The following is a 20,123-nucleotide window of genomic DNA, read 5'->3' as shown; positions in this document are numbered from 1 at the left end:
ACTGTTGTTTTGTTTTTGATTTAGTGTTCCTTTCCTGTTTAGTGTTCCAGTTTTTCTTTTCCATACACTCTGTATGTAAAGTCTGGATTTCATTAAGCTGTGGCCAGTATTTGCTACTAGAACAGAAACACTGTCACACTTGCTAGAATAGAACTGTACTTCGGCCTCTCCTTCCCTATGAAGCAGTGTTGGGCTTTATAGAGTTTACTTCCAAAATGGCACAAGATGGCAGAACCCATGCCATGGCTGGGACTACTGAGTGGGCCTAAACATTTGCAGGTTGCAGAGAGAAAAAGGAAAAAATGATTATGTGCTATTAGCATTAAGGAGTGTTGACAAATCCACTTGGGAACCAAAGACAGCATTTCTGATGACAGCTCCCACAGGGATTGGCCAATTGGATGAGTATGATACTAGAAAGAGGATCAACTTGTAGTTAGTGGACAGTCCCAATGCCCTGCCTACAGCAGTGCCAACCAGCCCTAAGTGTGAAATTCAAGTTCAGTGTGTGTGCTTGTGTGTGGTGTGCTTTATGGACCCGCATATACTATATTCATTAGTGATAATAAGACCTTTCACAGAATTCTGTAACCACTAGTGGGTTGAGTTTTAAATCTCAGTACATCAGCAAGGAAGAGACAGATCACAGGGTAGTTAGTGATGTGTACTGGGATTATACTCATAATATCCAGACAAAACAAATTAAGGAGGATCTGTGTTTTCATTATCAGAATTGTATCTCATTTGGCTGTGCTTTACTTTTGTTAAAATGTGTTATCTGTAAACCCATGTGTAGTGAAATTCTTCTGTAACTGAATTAAAGGTATTTATGGTCTTTCTGTTTGATTTTTTAAGTAAATTATTTCTTTTGTAAACCTGCTGATGGTATGGTTCCATCCTTCTGACCTCAGCATCTGCTCTTTTTAAGGACTTTTGTTTATTATATTGTTACTTTAAATTGTGGTTGAAGCAATAGAAAATTGAAATATGGATTGTGCATGACTGTGTCTTGAGTGTAAAAATAATGCAGTTTGAAACTTGGACCTAAAGTATTGCAAATAAAAATGACAAACATCACTGAGCTGGTGCTTCTCTCTTCTGTCACCCTTCCACCCACCCCCTTGGCATTGGCCATTTACCCCATTCAAAGGTTAGAGGGTAGCATTCTCTCAAAGGAATCAAGGCAGGGAAAACGTCCAACCTTGTAAGCAATATAGGAAATGTCCTGCAGATCCTGCCACTGGATAACTTAGGCCCAGAATCTCCATCGGGTTTTTACATAGAAGAGCTCGAAGAGACAAATCTGTATATTCGATGCAGAGCAAAAGGTAGATAAAGGAAAACTGCCAAAAGAAAGCGCATGTAGTAATTTGCTTTTTTGCTCATCTTTCTGCTTGGAAAATTCTGAGCAAGTACATCTGCATAATATTTAGTGTTTATCTTCTATCTAGAATCAAGGGCCACAAGTCACAGGAGATTCCAAAGCCATGCCACTGAGAACATTCATTCTTTCATTCACTCTTTCATTCATAAAAGGTTTATTGAGCTCTTGCTATATGTCAGGCACTGTGGACTTTCCTGAGAAAGATAACGTTTGTATTAAAAACCAACTTTAAGTGTGGCTAAATGACAGTAAAGTTCATTGAAAGCTGCTAAGTGAACATGTTGGAGTCAGGTTTATCAGAAACTCTCTGAGTCCTTAGGATGAGATAAAAACACCAGCAATTCAGCATAGTGGAGGTTTGTTACCCTGGTAATACTTTTACAGTGGGATAGTATTCCTTCTGGAGCCTGTGTATATAATTTGATGTCTTTGTGTAAGTGGATACCCAATGGTACTCTGTTCCCTTTGAGCAGATTATATATCTTGTGCTCACTGAGTATTCTTGCCTGGAGAATCCCATGGGCAGAGGAGCCTGGTAGGCCATAGGCCATAGGGTCACTAAGAGCCAGACACTACTGAAGTGACTTATCGTGCATGGCACACAAGATAAAGAGACTAGTACACAACCAGTGGAGGGTGAAACGAGTTGCCCTGTCATCAGAGGAAGGAGGTGTCCTGATAGCTGGTTCCTGCCCAGGCTGCTATCAGCAAGACTGTATTCTCATGGAGCATGTGCTCAATAAGAGAAAGATAAATACCATACTCTAAAGCATATGTATGCAATCTAGAAAAATGGTACTGAAGAATTTATTTAAAGAGAAGCAGTGGAGAAATAGGGAACAGACTTATGGACATGGGCAGAGGGAGAGAGAGGGTGAGATATATGGAAAGAGTAACATAGAAACTTACACTACCACTTGTAAAATAAATAGCCAACAGGAATTTGCTGTATGCCTCAGGAAACTTAAACAGGGGCTCTGTATCCCATGATCTTTTCTAACTCATTATTTGTATCATTTTGAGGATTATGAACACCTACCTTAAGCCATCCTTCAAGTTGGGTCTGGATCATAGGATTTTATAGGCTATTAGTCAAAGCCCAGATGTCATCTGCACTAACATCTGTACTCTAAGGGATACAGTGTTGCTTGTGCTGGGCCTGTGTGTGGTGCTCTGTGACCTTCAAGAAGCACTGTTCCTCTGATGGAAAAGGTGAGGCTCGGCACTTGGCCACAGGCTTAAGGATCCAGAAGATGCCATGTACCAGCTTTAGTTTGCCTCACTTTCTCAATTCTTTGAGTTTTCCACCACCTTTTATTTTACCATCATGGCATAACAATTGAAGGAGGCTCCCTCCCCCTTCCCTCACCCCACACACAGTAACACATCATCTCCAATCACATCTTTCTTTGTCATTGCCATGGAACCTGGCTATACTGAGGTGTAGCAGCTCCAGAAGCCAGTTCAAGTACAAGTTTGGCTCCTTGGACTCTAAGTATGTAAGAAGTAAATGAATGAACCCTGCCTGAAGGGGCATTTACTTTGCTGGCAAGCACGTGGATAGTGGCCTCCCTTGGCTTTCCATTAATTGCCTATTGGCTGGGGTACATTCTGTGACCCACTGTGATATGTTCACTCCCTGTCCATGGATAGAGCAACGATTTGGGGCTCACCAGGGAAGCCCCCCATTCCTCAACATCAATTAGCACTCCATCTTTCAGCTGCTGTCCTCCTCCAACATTGTTCTGGTGCTTCTGCCATTCAATGTTGCTGCAAAATGCCCTGGGAGGTGGCAATCTATATGTTTCTGGCCATTTTTAATTTAGTCTAGTTATATAGTAATATTACATCAGCATCCTCCTAAATTTCCATACCTTCCACTTCCTCCCGCATAGAAGTCTCTGGATTTCCCTCCAGAAATAAAACCATGAGTGTAAAATCATCATTCATAATACAGCAGCAACCCAGAACCCAAATCCTGGCTCCCATCACCTCTTTTGCTCTGGCCTCAACTGCACTCGACCATATACTGTCGATTCATTTGAATCTCGTGAATGATGGATTCCCCTTAGGCTGACATGGAATTAAGAGTTTAGATTTTAGAGCTAGAACTTCATTTCACTTTTCTTAACTAAGTGTTAGTTTCAATTATTTTGATTATTTATCAAAAGAGGATAAATATACATGATGGGATTGTGAAGAATAGGAAAGTTAACACATCAAAATGCTCAATACATAGCATAACTCAATACTCAATACAAAATGCTCAATACATATCAAAACGTATCAATAAATGGTAGCTCTTGGGCATCCCTGGTGGCTCAGATGGTAAAGAATATGCCTGCAATGCAGGGGACCTGGGTTTGATCCCTGGGTCAGGAAGATCCAGGAGAAGGGAATGGCTACCCACTCCAGTATTCTTGCCTGGAGAATCCCGGTAGACAGAGGAGTCTGGCAGGCCACAGTCCATGGGGTTGCAAAGAGTCAGACACAACTAAGCAACTAAGCACAGCACAGCACGTTAGCCTTGTAAAATATCCTGGCCGATTGGAACACCTTCAAGAGTAGCCAGTACTGAGTGAATTTTGGCTTTTGATCCAAACACAAAGAAGTATTTCTTGCATGACGCAGCAGCCATCATTAGAGATCTTCTGGTCCTGTGTAGAGCCAGACTGGAAGGTTGTTGAACTGTGCAGTGTAAGTATGCACCCTGTTTTTTCCAATCTACATCCAAAAACAAGAAAATCTTTGCTAACCTGGGTGGCTTGTATCTGGGTTACACTATCTGTATTGGTGAAATCTTGTGCTGTGCAAAGCAAACTTTTGCCTCACATTTGTATTTCAAGTCCTTATCCATCTTTGGCTGGAATAACTGGTTCTTTAAGAGTTACCAAATCTTTTATCTTCTTATATTGCCAAATCCATTCTGTAACACTCTTAAAGCCATAAGACAATACTCTTGGGGAAAATCCAGCTATTTCAACTTATTTTTAGCAGGAGGCATTACAGCATCCATATAAGACATAGTCAGCCCACAACTGAATCATCCAACTAAAGTCAGGCAATCTTATTGTATTTAAGTTATGCTTCAATGAAACTGACTAAAAAGAAACAACAGATCTTCCTCAACTTCTGATGGTGTTATGTCCCAATAAACCCACTGTAAGTTGAAAATATTTTTTTTTTATTTTTCTTCCAGTTTTACTGAGATATAATTGATATACAGCACTGTATAAGTTTAAGGTATACAGCATAATGATTGAATTTACATACATCATGAAATGAATATCACAATAAGTTTCAGTGAACAATATGTCATCTCATATAGATACAAAATTAAAGAAATAATTTTTGTGATAGGAACTCAGGATTTGCTGTCTTTTCTTGAAAAAGTTATTAATTTACTATAATTGGAAATATTTTAAGTTGAAAATGCATTTAACACACCTCACCTACTGAACATCATATCTTAGGCTAACCTTCCTTAAACGTGCTCAGAACGTTTACATGAGCCTGCTGCAGTCCACGGTGTCACAAAGAGTCGGACACGACTGAGCAACTGAGCTGAACTAAACTGACAGTTGAACAAAACCATTTAACACAAGGTCTATTTGGTAATTAAGTGCTGCAGATCTCATGTAATTAATGGAATGCTGCACTAAAAGTGAAAAACAGAATGGTTGTCTGGGTACGGAATGGTTGTCAGTGTATCAGTTACCTTTGTGATAGTATGACTGACTGGGAGCTGAGGCTCACTGCCACTGCCCAGCAGCACAAGAGACTATCGTACTGCTTGTCACTAGCTTAGGAAGAAGTCAAAATTCAAAGTATGAATTCTACTGAATGCAAACTGCTCTTGCACCATTGTGAAGTTGAAAACTTTAAAGTCGAAGTAAGTTGGGTACCACCTGTATATGATTTTAAGTGTGAGTGTGCTGGTGTGTGTGTGTTTGTGAATATATGTATATATCATCTGACCACATTTACTGCAACCAATCTGATCCAAGGCATCTTTATCTCTTGCTTGGTTGCAATAGCCTCTTACCTGGTGTCCTTGCTTCTATGCAACATTCAACATAAATCAAAACTCTTCTTTGGGTCCATATTCCTCTCCGAGTAAAGACAGGGTCCTTATAATGACTTACATGGCCCTCCACTGTGGGTACCACCCCCTACCTTCTCATCCCTTTCTATTCTCCCCTTCACTCGTTCTGTTCCAGGAACACTGGTTCCTTGCTAGTTCCCAAACATTTCAGTCGTGTGTTTGCCTCAGAGACTTTGTAATGACTGTTCCTTCTGATTGGAAAACACTTCCCTTAGATAGCCACACATCTCACGTCTCACTTCCTTCAGGTCTTTGCTCAAATGTTTCTTTCTCAGTGAGGCCAACCTGGTTACCCCATTTCAACTGCAATTCCACCACCAGAATTCCTAATATGTTTTCCCTTGTCCTTTTCCTCACAATATCTATCAGTTACTTTCATACTCTACCATTTCATTTATTTCTTCTATCTGTTGTCTGACTCTTCCCAGTTGAATGTAAGCTCCACCAGGGTAAAGATCTTTTTTTTAATCCCTTGAGGCATCCCCAGGCACACAGCAGCTATCTATAAAACCTTAGTTAACTTGGTGAATGTTGGCTATTCCTTTCTTCTTTCTGTTTTTTAAAAAATGTTTAAGTTGATATGTTGTATTTTCATTGTTATTCAGTTCAAGAAATTTTCTTCCTGTCTTTTTTGCCCATGCAGCATGCAGGATCTTAACTCCCCAACCAGGAATCAAACCTGAGCCCCTTGCAATGAAAGAGCAGAGTCTTAACCACTGGACCACCAGGAAAATCCTTGTTCCTTTCTTCTTGAAACTCTTGTCTTTTCTTGATTCTGTGACTAGTTTTTCCTGATCATTCTCTTACTTCTCTGTTTTCCATTTATCCAATTCCCTTTTCAGAGTCCTGCTTCTAACCATCCTTCACATGTGGATGTTCTTTCAGGATTCTTTCATGGTCAATTTTATTCACACCCAAGTCTCCCATCCCCCCCACATATCATAGCTCTCTAAGAAATATCTACAACCCATATGTCTCCTCTATACTTCAGATCGTGATTGTAAACCCATCTACCCATTTGAAATCTCCACTAATGTGTCCCAAAGTCACTCGACACTCAAATTGTCCTGAACTGAATGCATCAACTAATATTCACCATATCAGAGCCTCTCCCTGTGTTATGTTCTGTCTCCCATCACCACCGCAGTCAGAAACCTGGGTATAATCCTTGAGCTTCTCCTCATTTTATTTACCCATACTGTCTCCTCAGTTACCAAGTTCTTATGAGTCCTCCTATTAAATATCTTTTCAACTGTCCCTTACTCTTTACCTCCACTATTTATTTGGGGAATATTGCAGCAAAAATAAATAATGAAGGCCTGAAGGAACCAGTCTTTTAGTTTCCATTCTTGACACTCTTCTGATTCACATTGCTGCTAGTGTCTGTTCTGAAAGAAAATCTGACAAAGTCATGACCTTTCTTAAATCCTTTCCATAGACTCTCTAGCATCACCAGGACAGGCCCCTTGCTCTCCAGTGCGTGCCCTTCATGTGGATTCTCATATCATGTTCAAGAGCTTGTCAAATACTTCCTAAAAAGGAACCATGACCCTTGCTTATAAATCCATGGAGAGATACAGAAACCACATAAGAAAGTCACATCAATAAATCAAAATTAATGAACCCTAGGCTTGTAGGGAGTAGAAAAAATGCTTAAGAACCCTGACTATAGGTTGTGATTGCAAACTCTTCCTGTATGATAATCCCATAGGAAAAACATATAAAGCCAATGCTATAATTAGTTCTGAAGCTGAGAACTCACAGACTGAGAAGAGGGGGCATCTTTGTAATAGCCAACATTCAGAATCACATGGTGTTCTCTATTTCATGGCATTTGGATTTGCCCTTCCAATTGCTGCAGCCTAGCCTCCATCCTAGAAGGTAAGCTAATTCTCTTCTCATTTTGATGCTCAAGAAGGTATGGTCCTTCACAGAGAACAGGCTTGTGGTTGCCAAGGTGTAGGGAGTTGGAGAGGGATAGAGTGGGAGGTTAAGGTTATCAGATAAAAGCTGTTAAATATAAAATGGATAAACAACAACATCCTACTGTATAGCATTGGGAACTATATTCAATATCCTATAATAAACCATAGTGGAAAAAAACTTTAAAAATAGAATATATACATAAGTATAACTGAATCACTTTACTGTACAGCAGAAATTCATACAACATTGTAAATCAACCATACCTCAATTAAAAATTAAAAAAAATTTTAAGGTAAAGTATGTTAATGCATATGTATGAAATTTAGAAAGACAGTAATAATGATCCTATATGCAAGGCAGCAAAAGAGACACAGATGTGAAGAACAGACTTTTGGACTTTGTGGGAGAAAATGAGGGTAGGATGATGAGAGAACAGCATTGAAACATGTTTATTATCATATGTAAAATAGATGACCAGTGCAAGTTCAATGTATGAAGCAGGGCACTCAAAACCAGTGCTCTGGGAAAACCCAGAAGGATTGATGGGGGGAGCTGGGAGGGGGGTTCAGGATGGGGGGACACATGTGGACCCATGGCTGATTCGTGTCGATATATGGCAAAAATCACCACAATATTCTAGTTATCCTCCAGTTAAAAACATTAATTAAAGAAAGAAGGTATGGTCCTTGACCAATAACCTGGATAGGTTCAATATATTCAGAATGCTTGGAAATGGCCTTATAGTGGTCTAGAGCTAGACACACATACATTTTCCATTACAGAGTAAAATGGGTTCTTTACATAATAGTTGCTGAGACCTGTATCTCAAAGGTTTTGCCAGGTGAGAAGGTCTACACTAAAATCCCCCAATATAAGAGTTATTGGTTTGACTCTAAGTCCAGCCCCAGGATAAAAGGAAATGCGCTTCTCTGGGCAAAGCTTCTCTGGAGAGATGTACTGTGCAAGAGTCCAGGTTAGCTGGGATAAGAACCCTAACACAGACCACACACAGACTTCTCTAGTAACCCTCAACATCTCTAGGGAGAATATGGCAGCAACTCAACAGCCTAAGAAAGTGCAGAGAAAGGAAGTGACACTCCCTCTGCTAGGTCCGGGAAGCAGGGTTAAAGGGGCTTGGACAGATGTTTTCATACACTCACTGTCTTCAGGGCATGGGAGCAGTTGGCCCATCAGAGGTTCTGAAGTTAGAACGACTTTGTTCCCACCTCTGCCACTGAATAGCCCTGTAAGTTGAATCCAATTTCTTAAACTCCCCAGGCTTTCACTTCATCATCTGTAAAACTGGAATTGTTTTACCAATGTAAGTTCATTGCACAGAGTCAGACACGACTGAAGTGACTTAGCAGTAGCAGTAGCATTGCTCTTGACGTATGGTAGTTTTCATTTACCCTGGCCCAGCCTGGGACTGTATGAACAGTGAGTCTGCAAAACCAAAAATTCTCAGGGTCAGAACTGCCTCTTTTTGATATGGCCCAGTTCCCACATGGCACTGGTTGTTAAGAACCTGCCTGCCAATGCAGGGAATGTAAGAGATGCGGGTTCAATCCCTGGGTTGGGAAGACCCCCTGGAGGAGGGCATGGCAACCCACTCCAGTTTTTGTGTCTGGAGAACCCCATGGACAGAAGAGCTTGGGGGAGCTACAGTTTGCTGCTAAGTCACTTCAGTCATGTCCGACTCTGTGTGACCCCACAGACGGCAGCCCACCAGGCTCCCCCATCCCTGGGATTCTCCAGGCAAGAACACTGGAGTGGGTTGCCATTTCCTTCTCCAATGTATGAAAGTGAAAAGTGAAAGTGAAGTCACTCAGTCGTGTCCAACCCTTAGCGACCGCATGGACTGCAGCCTTCCAGGCTCCTCCTTCCATGGGATTTTCCAGGCAAGAGTACTGGAGTGGGGAGCCATTGCCTTCTCTGGAGCTACAGTTTATGGGGTTGCAAAAAGATGGACATGACTGAGCAACTTAGCATGCACAGCACAGTTGTAATAGCAAGGTCTTTGTTCCTGTTTCTAGAGGACCGGGTAGAAACAACACAAGAGGGACACGGGGCATTTGCTGAGAAGGGGGCCATAAATGGAGTTAGCATACAATTTTATCAATAAATGATATTAGTTTTACTTTTATCTAAAAAGTAATGCATGTCCCATATTCATTTTGATGTTGTTAAATTAATGCTTTTTAACATTGTTTGATGTCTATATCACCCAATTTGATCTACACATTCAAAGCAACCCCTGTCAAAATTCCAGCTGGTTTTTTGCAGAAATTAGACTTACCCTAAAATTTATATGGACATTCAAGAGACCCAGAATAGCTAAAATAACAATAACCCTGTATGCAAGACAGCAAAAGAAACACAGATGTATAGAACAGTCTTTTGGACTCTGTGGGAGAGGGAGAGGGTGAGATGATTTGGGAGAATGGCATCAAAACATGTATAATATCATATATAAAATGAATCGCCAGTCCAGGTTCGATGCATGATACTGGATGCTCGGGGCTGGTGCACTGGGATGATCCAGAGGGACGGTACAGGGAGGGAGGAGGGAGGGGGGTTCAGGATGGGGAACACGTGTATACCTGGGGCGGATGCATGTTGATGTATGGCAAAACCAATACTGTATTGTAAAGTAATTAGACTCCAATTAAAATAAATAAATTTATATTAAAAAATAAAAATTAAAAATAACACAATTGAAAATCTCCAATTCTTGATTTTAAAACTTACTACAGGGCTTCCCTGGTGGCTCAGTGGTAAAGAATCTGCCTTCCAGTGCAGGAGACATGGGGTTCAACCCTGGTCGGGGAAGGGCCCACAAGCTTTGGAGTAACTAAGCCCATGCACCACAAGTATTGAGCCTGTGCTCTAGAGCTCAGGAGCCACAACTTCTGAAGCCCACGTGTCCTAGAGCCCATCTCAGCAACAAGAGAAGCCACTGCACTGAGAAACCCACACACCTCAGCTAGAGAGTAGCCTGCACAGCGATGGACCCATCACAGTCAAAAAGTTAAAAAACAACAACAACAACATACCACAAAACTACAGTAGTCAAGACAGTGTAGTATTGGCATAAAGACAGATATATAGATCAATGAAATAGAATTGAGAGCCAAGAAATAAACCCATACATTTATGGTCAGTTGGTTTTCAGTAAGAGTACCAAAACTATACAGTAGTGGAAAAAATGGTCTTTTCAACAAATGATGCTGGGACAACTAGATATCCACACCCGAAAGGATGAATTTGGACCCTTGATGTATATCAACAATAAAAATTAACTCAAAGGGTCAAAAATCTACCTGTGAGAGCTGAAACTACAAAACTTTTAGAAGTGGACATAAGCATAAATCTTGTGACATTCAGTTAGACAATGGTTTCTTAGATATCACATCAAAACCACAAACAAAAGAAAAATAAATAGATTGGATATCACCAAAACTAAAAAACATCGTGCTTCAAATAACACCACCAATGAGGCCACCATTACCCTAATACCAAAACCTGACAAAGATGCCACAAAACAAGAAAACTACAGACCAATATTATTGATGAACATAGATGCAAAAATCCTTAACAAAATTCTAGCAATCAGAATCCAACAACACATTAAGAAGATCATACATCATGACCAAGTGGGCTTTATCCCAGGGACGTAAGGATTCTTCAATATCCACAAATCAACCAATGGAATACACTGCATTAACAAATTGAAAAATAAAAGCCATATGATTATCTCAATAAGATGCAGAGAAAGCCTTTGAAAAAATTCAACATCCATTTATGATAAAAAACTCTCCAGAAAGCAGGAATAGAAGGAACATACCTCAACATAATAAAAGCTATATATGACAAACCCACAGCAAACATTATCCTCAATGGTGAAAAATTGAAAGCATTTCCCATAAAGTCAGGAACAAGACAAGGGTGCCCACTCTCACCACTACTGTTCAACATAGTTTTGGAAGTTTTGGCCAAAGCAATCAGAGCACAAAAATAAATAAAAGGAATCCAAGTTGGAAAAGAGAAGTAAAACTCTCACTGTTTGCAGATAACATGATCCTTTACATAGAAAACCCTAAAGACTCCACCAGAAAATTACTAGAGCTAATCAATGAATATAGTGAAGTTGCAGGATATAAAATCAACATACAGAAATTCCTTGCATTCCTATACACTAATAATGAGAACATAGAGAAATTAAGGAAACAATTCCATTCACCATTGCAACGAAAACAATAAAGTACTTAGGAAGATATTTACCTAAAGAAACAAAAGACCTATATATAGAAAACTATGAAACACTGGTGAAGGAAATCAAAGAGGAAACTAATAGATGGAGAAATATACCGTGTTCATGGATCAGAAGAATCAATATCATGAACATGAGTATACAACCCAAAGCAATCTATAGGTTCAACGCAATCCCTATCAAGCTACCAATGGTATTTTTCAGAGAACTAGAACAAACAATTTCACAATTTGTATGGAAATACAAAAAACCTCGAATAGCCAAAGCAATCTTGAGAAAGAAGAATGGAACTGGAGGAATCAACCTGCCTGACTTCAGATTCTACTACAAAGCCACAGTCATCAAGACAGTATGGTACTAGCACGAAGACAGAAATATAGATCAATGGAACAGAATAGAAAGCCCAGAGATAAACCCATGCACCTATGGACACCTTATCTTTGACAAAGGAGGCAAAAATATAAAATGTAGAAAAGACAATCTCTAACAAGTGGTGCTGGGAAAACTGGTCAACCACTTGTAAAAGAATGAAGCTAGAACACTTTCTAACACCATACACAAAAATAAACTCAAAATGGATTAAAGATCTAAATGTAAGACCATAAACTATTAAACTCTTAGAGGAGAACATAGGCAAAACACCCTCTGACATAAATCACAGCAGGATCCTCTATGACCCACCTCCCAGAATACTGGAAATAAAAGCAAAACTAAACAAATGGAACCTAATTAAAATTAAAAGCTTATGCACAACAAAGGAAACTATAAGCAAGGTGAAAAGACAGTCTTCAGAATGGGAGAAAATAATAGCAAATGAAGTAAATGACAAAGAATTAATCTCAAAAATATACAAGCAACTCCTACAGCTCTACTCCAGAAAAATAAATGACCCAATCAAAAAATGGGCCAAAGACCTAAACAGACATTTCTCTAAAGAAGACATACAGATGGCTAACAAACACATGAAAAGATGCTCAACATCACTCATTATCATAGAAACGCAGATCAAAACCACAGTGAGGTACCATTTCACACCAGTCAGAATGGCTGTGATCCAAATGTCTACAAGCAATAAATGCTGGAGAGGGTGTGGAGAAAAGGGAACCCTCTTACACTGTTGGTGGAAATGCAAACTAGTACAGCCACTATGGAGAACAGGGTTGGTGATTCCTTCAAAAACTGGAAATAGAACTGTCTTATGACCCAGCCATCTCACTGCTGGGTATACACACCGAGGAAACCAGAATTGAAAGACACGTGTACCCCAATGTTCATCGCAGCACTGTTTATAATAGCCAGGACATGGAAGCAACCTAGATGTCCATCAGCAGATGAATGGATAAGAAAGCAGTGGTACATATACACAATGGGGTATTATTCAGCCATTAAAAAGAATATATTTGAATCAGTTTTAATGAGATGGATGAAACTGGAGCCTATTATAGTGAAGTAGGCCAGAAAGAAAAACACCAATACAGTATACTAACACATATATATGAAATTTAGGAAGATGGTAATGTAACCGTGTATGCAAGACAACAAAAGAGACACAGATGTATAGAACAGTCTTTTGGACTCTGTGGGAGAAGGTGAGGGTGGGATGATTTGGAAGAATGGCATTGAAACATGTATAATATCATATGTGAAACGAATCGCCAGACCAGGTTCGATGCATGATACAGGATGCTCGGGGCTGGTGCACTGGGATGACCCAGAGGGATGGTATGGGGAGGGAGGTGGGAGGGGGGTTCAGGATAGGGAACACGTGTATACCCGTAGCAGATTCATGCTGATGTAGGGCAAAATGAATACAATATTGTAAAGTAAAAAAATAAATAAAAGTAAAACAGAAAAAAGAAATTAACTAACACCTTCGGTATTGAGGTAGAGTGATCCTGTAACAAGAAGATCTCAGCCCAAGGACTTCCACCTATGTGCCTCTCTCTTAGGTTAACACCCGTGGCAGATTCATATTGATGTATGGCAAAACCAATACAATATTGTAAAGTAATTAGTCTCCAATTAAAATAAATAAATTTATATTAAAAAAAGAAAAAAAAAACAAAGAACACCATCAAATGGAAAAGACAACTCACAGAATGGGAGGGTATATTTCCAAAATTACATATCTGTAAAATGAATTAGATCCAGAATATATAAAGGGCAACTATGGTGGCACTAGTGGCAAAGAGCTCACCTGTCAATGCAGGAGACATAAGAGACATGGGTTAGATCCCTGGGTCAGGAAGATCCCCTGGAAGAGGGCATGGCAACCCACTCCAGTATTCTTGCCTGGGGAATCCCATGGACAGAGGAGCCTGACAGGCCATAGTCCATAGGATCGCAAAGAGTTGGACACGACTGAAGCAATTTAGCACACACACACACAACTCAGCAATAAAAAGACAAACAAATTAAAAAATGGACAAAGGATTTGAATGGATACTTTTCAAGAAAAGATGTACAAATGGCCAATAAGCACATAAAAAAGATGCTCAACATTATTAGCCACCTGTTCTGTTCAGTTACTTAGTCGTGTCCAACTCTTTGCAACCCCATTAATTGCAGCATGCCAGGCCTCCCTGTCCATCACCAACTCTCAGAGTCCATCCAAAGCCAGAGAAATGCAAATCAGAACCATGAGATGGCAACTTCATACCCACTAGGGTAGAAGTAATATAGAAGACAGATAATAACAATTATTGGCAAAGATGTGGAAAAATTGGAATCTTTATGCACTGCTAGGGGGTATGCCTGTTACTCCAGGTGTTTCTTGACTTCCTACTTTTGTATTCCAGTCCCCTATAATGAAAAGGACATCTTTTTTGGGTGTTAGTTCTAAAAGGTCTTGTAGGTCTTCATAAAACCGTTCAACTTCAGCTTCTTTAGTGTTAACTGGTTGGGGCATAGACTTGTATAACTGTGATATTGAATGATTTGCCTTGGAAACAAACAGAGATCATTCTGTCGTTTTTGAGATTGTATCCAAGTACTGCATTTCAGACTCTTGTTGACCATGATGGCTACTCCATTTCTTCTGAGGGATTCCTGCCCGCAGTAGTAGATATAATGGTCATCTGAGTTAAATTCACCCATTCCAGTCCATTTTAGTTCACTGATTCCTAGAATGTCGACGTTCACTCTTGCCATCTTTTGTTTGACCACTTCCAATTTGCCTTGATTCATGGACCTGACATTCCAGGTTCCTATGCAATATTGCTCTTTACAGCATCGGACCTTGCTTCTATCACCAGTCACATCCACAGCTGGGTATTGTTTTTGCTTTGGCTCCATCTCTTCATTCTTTCTGGAGTTATTTCTTCACTGATCTCCAGTAGCATACTGGACACCTACTGACCTGGGGAGTACCTCTTTCAGTATCCTATCATTATGCCTTTTCATACTGTTCATGGGGTTCTCAAGGCAAGAATACTGAAGTGGTTTGCCATTCCCTTCTCCAGTGGACCACATTCTGTCAGACCTCTCCACCATCATGGAAAAAGCAAGAGAGTTCCAGAAAAACATCTATTTCTGTTTTATTGAATATGCCAAAGCCTTTGACTGTGTGGATCACAGTAAACTGTGGAAAATTCTGAAAGAGATGGGAATACCAGACCACCTGACCTGCGTCTTGAGAAATCTGTATGCAGGTCAGGAAGCAACAGTTAGAACTGGACATGGAACAACAGACTGGTTCCAAATAGGAAAAGGAGTACGTCAAGGCTGTATATTGTCACCCTGCTTATTTAACTTATATGGCGAGTACATTATAAGAAATGCTGGACTGGAAGAAACACAAGCTGGAATCAAAATTGCTGGGAGAAATATCAATAACCTCAGATATGCAGATGACACCACCCTGACGGCATAAAGTGAAGAGGAGCTAAAAAGTCTCTTGATGAAAGTGAAAGAGGAGAGTGAACAAGTTGGCTTAAAGCTCAACATTCAGAAAACGAAGATCATGACATCTGGTCTCATCACTTCATGGGAAATAGATGGGGAAACAGTGGAAACAGGGTCAGACTTTATTTTTTGGGCTCCAAAATCACTGCAGATGGTGACTGCAGCCATGAAATTAAAAGACACTTACTCCTTGGAAGAAAAGTTATGACCAACCTAGATAGCATATTCAAAAGCAGAGATATTACTTTGCCGACTAAGGTCCGTCTAGTCAAGGCTATGGTTTTTTCCTGTGGTCATGTATGGATGTGAGAGTTGGACTGTGAAGAAGGCTGAGTGCCGAAGAATTGATGCTTTTGAACTGTGGTGTTGGAGAAGACTCTTGAGAGTCCCTTGGACTGCAAGGAGATCCCACCAGTCCATTCTGAAGGAGATCAGCCCTGGGATTTCTTTGGAAGGACTGATGCTAAAGCTGAAGCTCCAGTACTTTGGCCACCTCATGTGAAGAGTTGACTCATTGGAAAAGACTCTGATGCTGGGAAGGATTGGGGGCAGGAGGAGAAGGGGATGACAGAGGATGAGACGGCTGGATGGCATCACTGACTCGATGGCCATGAATCTGAGTGAACTCCGGGAGTTGGTGATGAACAGCAAGGCCTGGCATGCTGCGATTCATGGGGTCGCAAAGAGTCAGACACGACTGAGCGACTGAACTGAATTGAACTGAACTGAGGGGGTATGCAAAATGGTGCAGATACTTTGGTAAATAATCGGTCAGTTACTCAAACAGTTAAGCATACAGTTATTGTATGATCCAACAATTCCACTCCTAGCTACATACCCAAAAGAATTGAAAATACATGGCCCAACAAAAATGTGTACACAGATGTTCATAGCAACATTTTTCACAATAGCCAAGAAGGGGAAGCAACCCAAGTTTCCATCAAGTGGTGAGTCAATAAATGAAATGTGGTATGTCCATACAATGGAATATTGGGGCTTCCCCTATAGCTCCATTCGGAAAGAATCTGCCTGCAATGCAGGCAACCTGGGTTCAATTCCTGGGTTGAGAAGACCATCTGGAGATATAAAGAAATGAAATATTAATCCATGCTACAGTGTAGATGAGCCTTGAAAATATTGTACTAAATAAAAATAGCCATACACAAAAAGTCACACTTTGTATAATTCTATTGACAAGAAATGTGCAGAATAGGCAAATCCATAGACACAGAAAATAGATTGTGAAAGTGAAAGTCACTTCCTCATGTCTGACTCTTTGAGACCCCATGGACTATATAGTCCATGGAATTCTCCAGGCCAGAATACTGGAGTGGGTAGCCTTTCCCTTCTCCAGGGTATCTTCCCAACCCAGTGATTGAACCCAGATCTCCTGCATTGCAAGTGGATTCTTTACCAGCTGAGCCACAAGGGAAAGTAGATTAGTGGTTTTCTAAAGTGGAGGAGAAGGGGATTAGGAAGCAGTGGGGAGTATAGCATTTCTTTTTGGAAGTGATGAGATTGTTCTAAAAATTGATTGTGATGATTGCTGCTCAACTCTGGAAATAAACCAAAAACCATTCAACTGTACACTTTAAATTGGTGAGTTTAATGATATATGTTATGTTTTTTTAATTAAAATTGTCATAATAAAAAATGATATGTGTTTATTACAGAAACTTGAGAAAATTCAGAAAAGCAAAAAGAATAAAAAAGAAGCTAAAGAGAAATTAAGGAAACAATCCCACTTACCACTGCAACAAAAAGAATAAAATACCTAGGAATAAAACTACCCAAGGAGGTGAAAGACGTGTATGCACAAAACTATAGGACACTGATGAAAGAAATCAAAGATGACACAAAGAGATGGAGAGATATACCATGTTCTTGGATTGGAAGAATCAATATTGCAAAAATGACTGTACTACCCAAAGCAATCTACAAATTCAATGCAATCCCTACCAAATTACCAATGGCATGTTTCACAGAACTAGAATAAAAAATTCCACTGACATTGAATTTTTTTTTCTGCTTCCCAATTGTCCTCAGGATATATTAAGCCAAAACTTCCCCTCCTAAAATATACAACCTCTCATGATTCATTCTGTTTACTCCTTGAACATCACCTTTCATCATTTCCACACTGGCACCATATGTTTCAACTGAAACGAATTGCTTTTCTCCAAACAGTGCATGTTCCCTTGCAAGTCTCTGCACTTGCACACATCATTCTCACTACCTGCAACTGTTGGTTCCTCCCTTCTTCATTTGGCCAATTGTATTCATCCATCAGATTTCAGCTTAGACATCACCTTCCAGAAAGCCTTTACTGATCCCTGGGATTGTGTGTACCTCCTTGGTATCTAACAGTTCTCTATGCGTATTTCTATCAAATCATTCACACTATGTGGATTTTCTAATTAAAATCTAATTATGAACAAAACTTCCAAGATCTCTGGGACAGTGTAAAAAGATTTCATATTCACATCACAAGATCCAGAGGGAATGGAAAAAGGAATTGGTGCAGCAATTTTTGAATAAATAACTGCTGGAAATGTCCCAAAATTTGATCAAAGACATATTTACACATTCAAAAACTCAGTGAAATCCAAATATGTAAACATAAAGAAAATCCTGCCTAGATAGATAACAATACTGCTGAACACTAAAGAAAAAGAAAAATTTTGAAAGCATATAGTGCAAAATGACACATAATACACATAATATTAAGAAAAATTTGAAATACTGTGGATTTCTCATCAGAATCCATGGAGGGCAGAATAGAATAATGTCTTTAAATCACTTAAAGGGAACAACTGCCAACCTTGAACTCTATATCCAACAAAAATATTCTTCAGAAATAAAGGCAAAATAAAGATATCCTCAGATGAAGGAAAAACTAAGAGAATTCATCAACAGCTCTAAAAGAAATGCTACAGGGAGTTCTTCAGGGTGAATATAAATGATACTAAAGAGAATCTTGGAACTTTGGGAGTAAAGAAGTGAAACAAAATGGTAAATATAAAATACTATTTCATCTCCTCTAAGTTCTTTAAAATATGTAGGCCTGTTGAAAGCAAAAAATTGTAACATTGTCTGGAGGAATTGTTTATGTACTCAGATATGATATGCATGAAAATTTGAAAGATTAGAGGGAGACGGAAAAGTGTTATAATGCTTTATTTCTTAAAAATTTATTTATACTAAAAATTCAGTTGCGTTTGAGAAATGTAGACAATTGAGTAGGCTTCCCAGTTGGTGCTAGTAGTAAAGAACCTGGCTGACAATGCAGGGGACCTAACAGACTGGTTCCATCCTTAAGTGGGGAAGATCCCTTGGAGGAAGGCATGGCAAGACACTCCAGTATTCTTGCCTGGAGAATCCTATGGGCAGAAGTGCCTGGTGGGTTATGGCCCATAGGGTTGCGAAGAGTCAGACAAGACTGAAGTGACTTAGCATGCACATAAACAGTTGTGTAACCAACTGGACAATTGATACACAAAGTTTCAGAATAATGAACCTAATCATTACTCCCCAAATGATCCTCAGGTTACTTTGTATTTCTTTCTTCTCTCCTGTTCCCACCTCCCCAGGCAACCAATGAGAAATTTTACATCCCTATAGAGTCGAAGGAAAGTTATGACCAACCTAGATAGCATATTCAGATGCAGACATTACTTTGTCAACAAAGGTCCGTCTAGTCAAGGCTATGGTTTTTCCAGTGGTCATGTATGGATGTGAGAGTTGGACTGTGACGAAAGCTGAGCGTTGAAGAATTTATGCTTTTGAACTGTGGTGTTGGAGAAAACTTTTGAGAGTCCTTTGGACTGCAAGGAGATCCAACCAGTTCATTCTAAAGGAGATCAGTCCTGGGTGTTCATTGGAAGGACTGATGCTGAAGCTGAAACTCCAATACTTTGGCCACCTCATGCAAAGAGTTGACTCATTAGAAAAGACCCTGATGCTGGGAGGGATTGGGGGCAGGAGGAGAAGGGGACCACAGAGGATGAGATGGCTGGATGGCATCACTGACTCAATGGACATGAGTTTGGGTGAATTCCGGGAGTTGGTGACGAACAGGGAGGCCTGGCGTGCTGCGATTCATGGGGTCGCAGAGTCGGACATGACTGAACGACTGAACTGAACTGAACTAAACCGATAGAATAGTCTGCATTTTTGAGATTTCATGTGAATGGAACCAGGCAGGATGCACCCTTTTCCCCCCTTACTTCTTTCACCCAATGTTATTATTTTGAAAGTCATTTATGTCGTTATCCAATACATATTGATACATGTTCATGCACTGGATTTATTCTGGGAAGACCAGGTTGACTGACATTATATATGTGCATACTTAAGTATACACATGAGTATATAAGTTAGAGAGGTAAGGATTCTGAGAGAAACATTTGGTGTGCTATTTGCACACTTTTTCTATGGATACACAGGTGGTAATACAGATGTAGGGAATGTTACCACTTTCTGGAGACAGCATATTTTCATGAAAAAGCTCAAGTTTTAGGCATCAAATGGACATT

This window comes from Ovis canadensis, chromosome X (assembly GCF_042477335.2).
Source record: "Ovis canadensis isolate MfBH-ARS-UI-01 breed Bighorn chromosome X, ARS-UI_OviCan_v2, whole genome shotgun sequence".
NCBI classification, from domain to species: domain Eukaryota; kingdom Metazoa; phylum Chordata; class Mammalia; order Artiodactyla; family Bovidae; genus Ovis; species Ovis canadensis.
Note: the sequence above shows the minus strand (reverse complement) of the source record.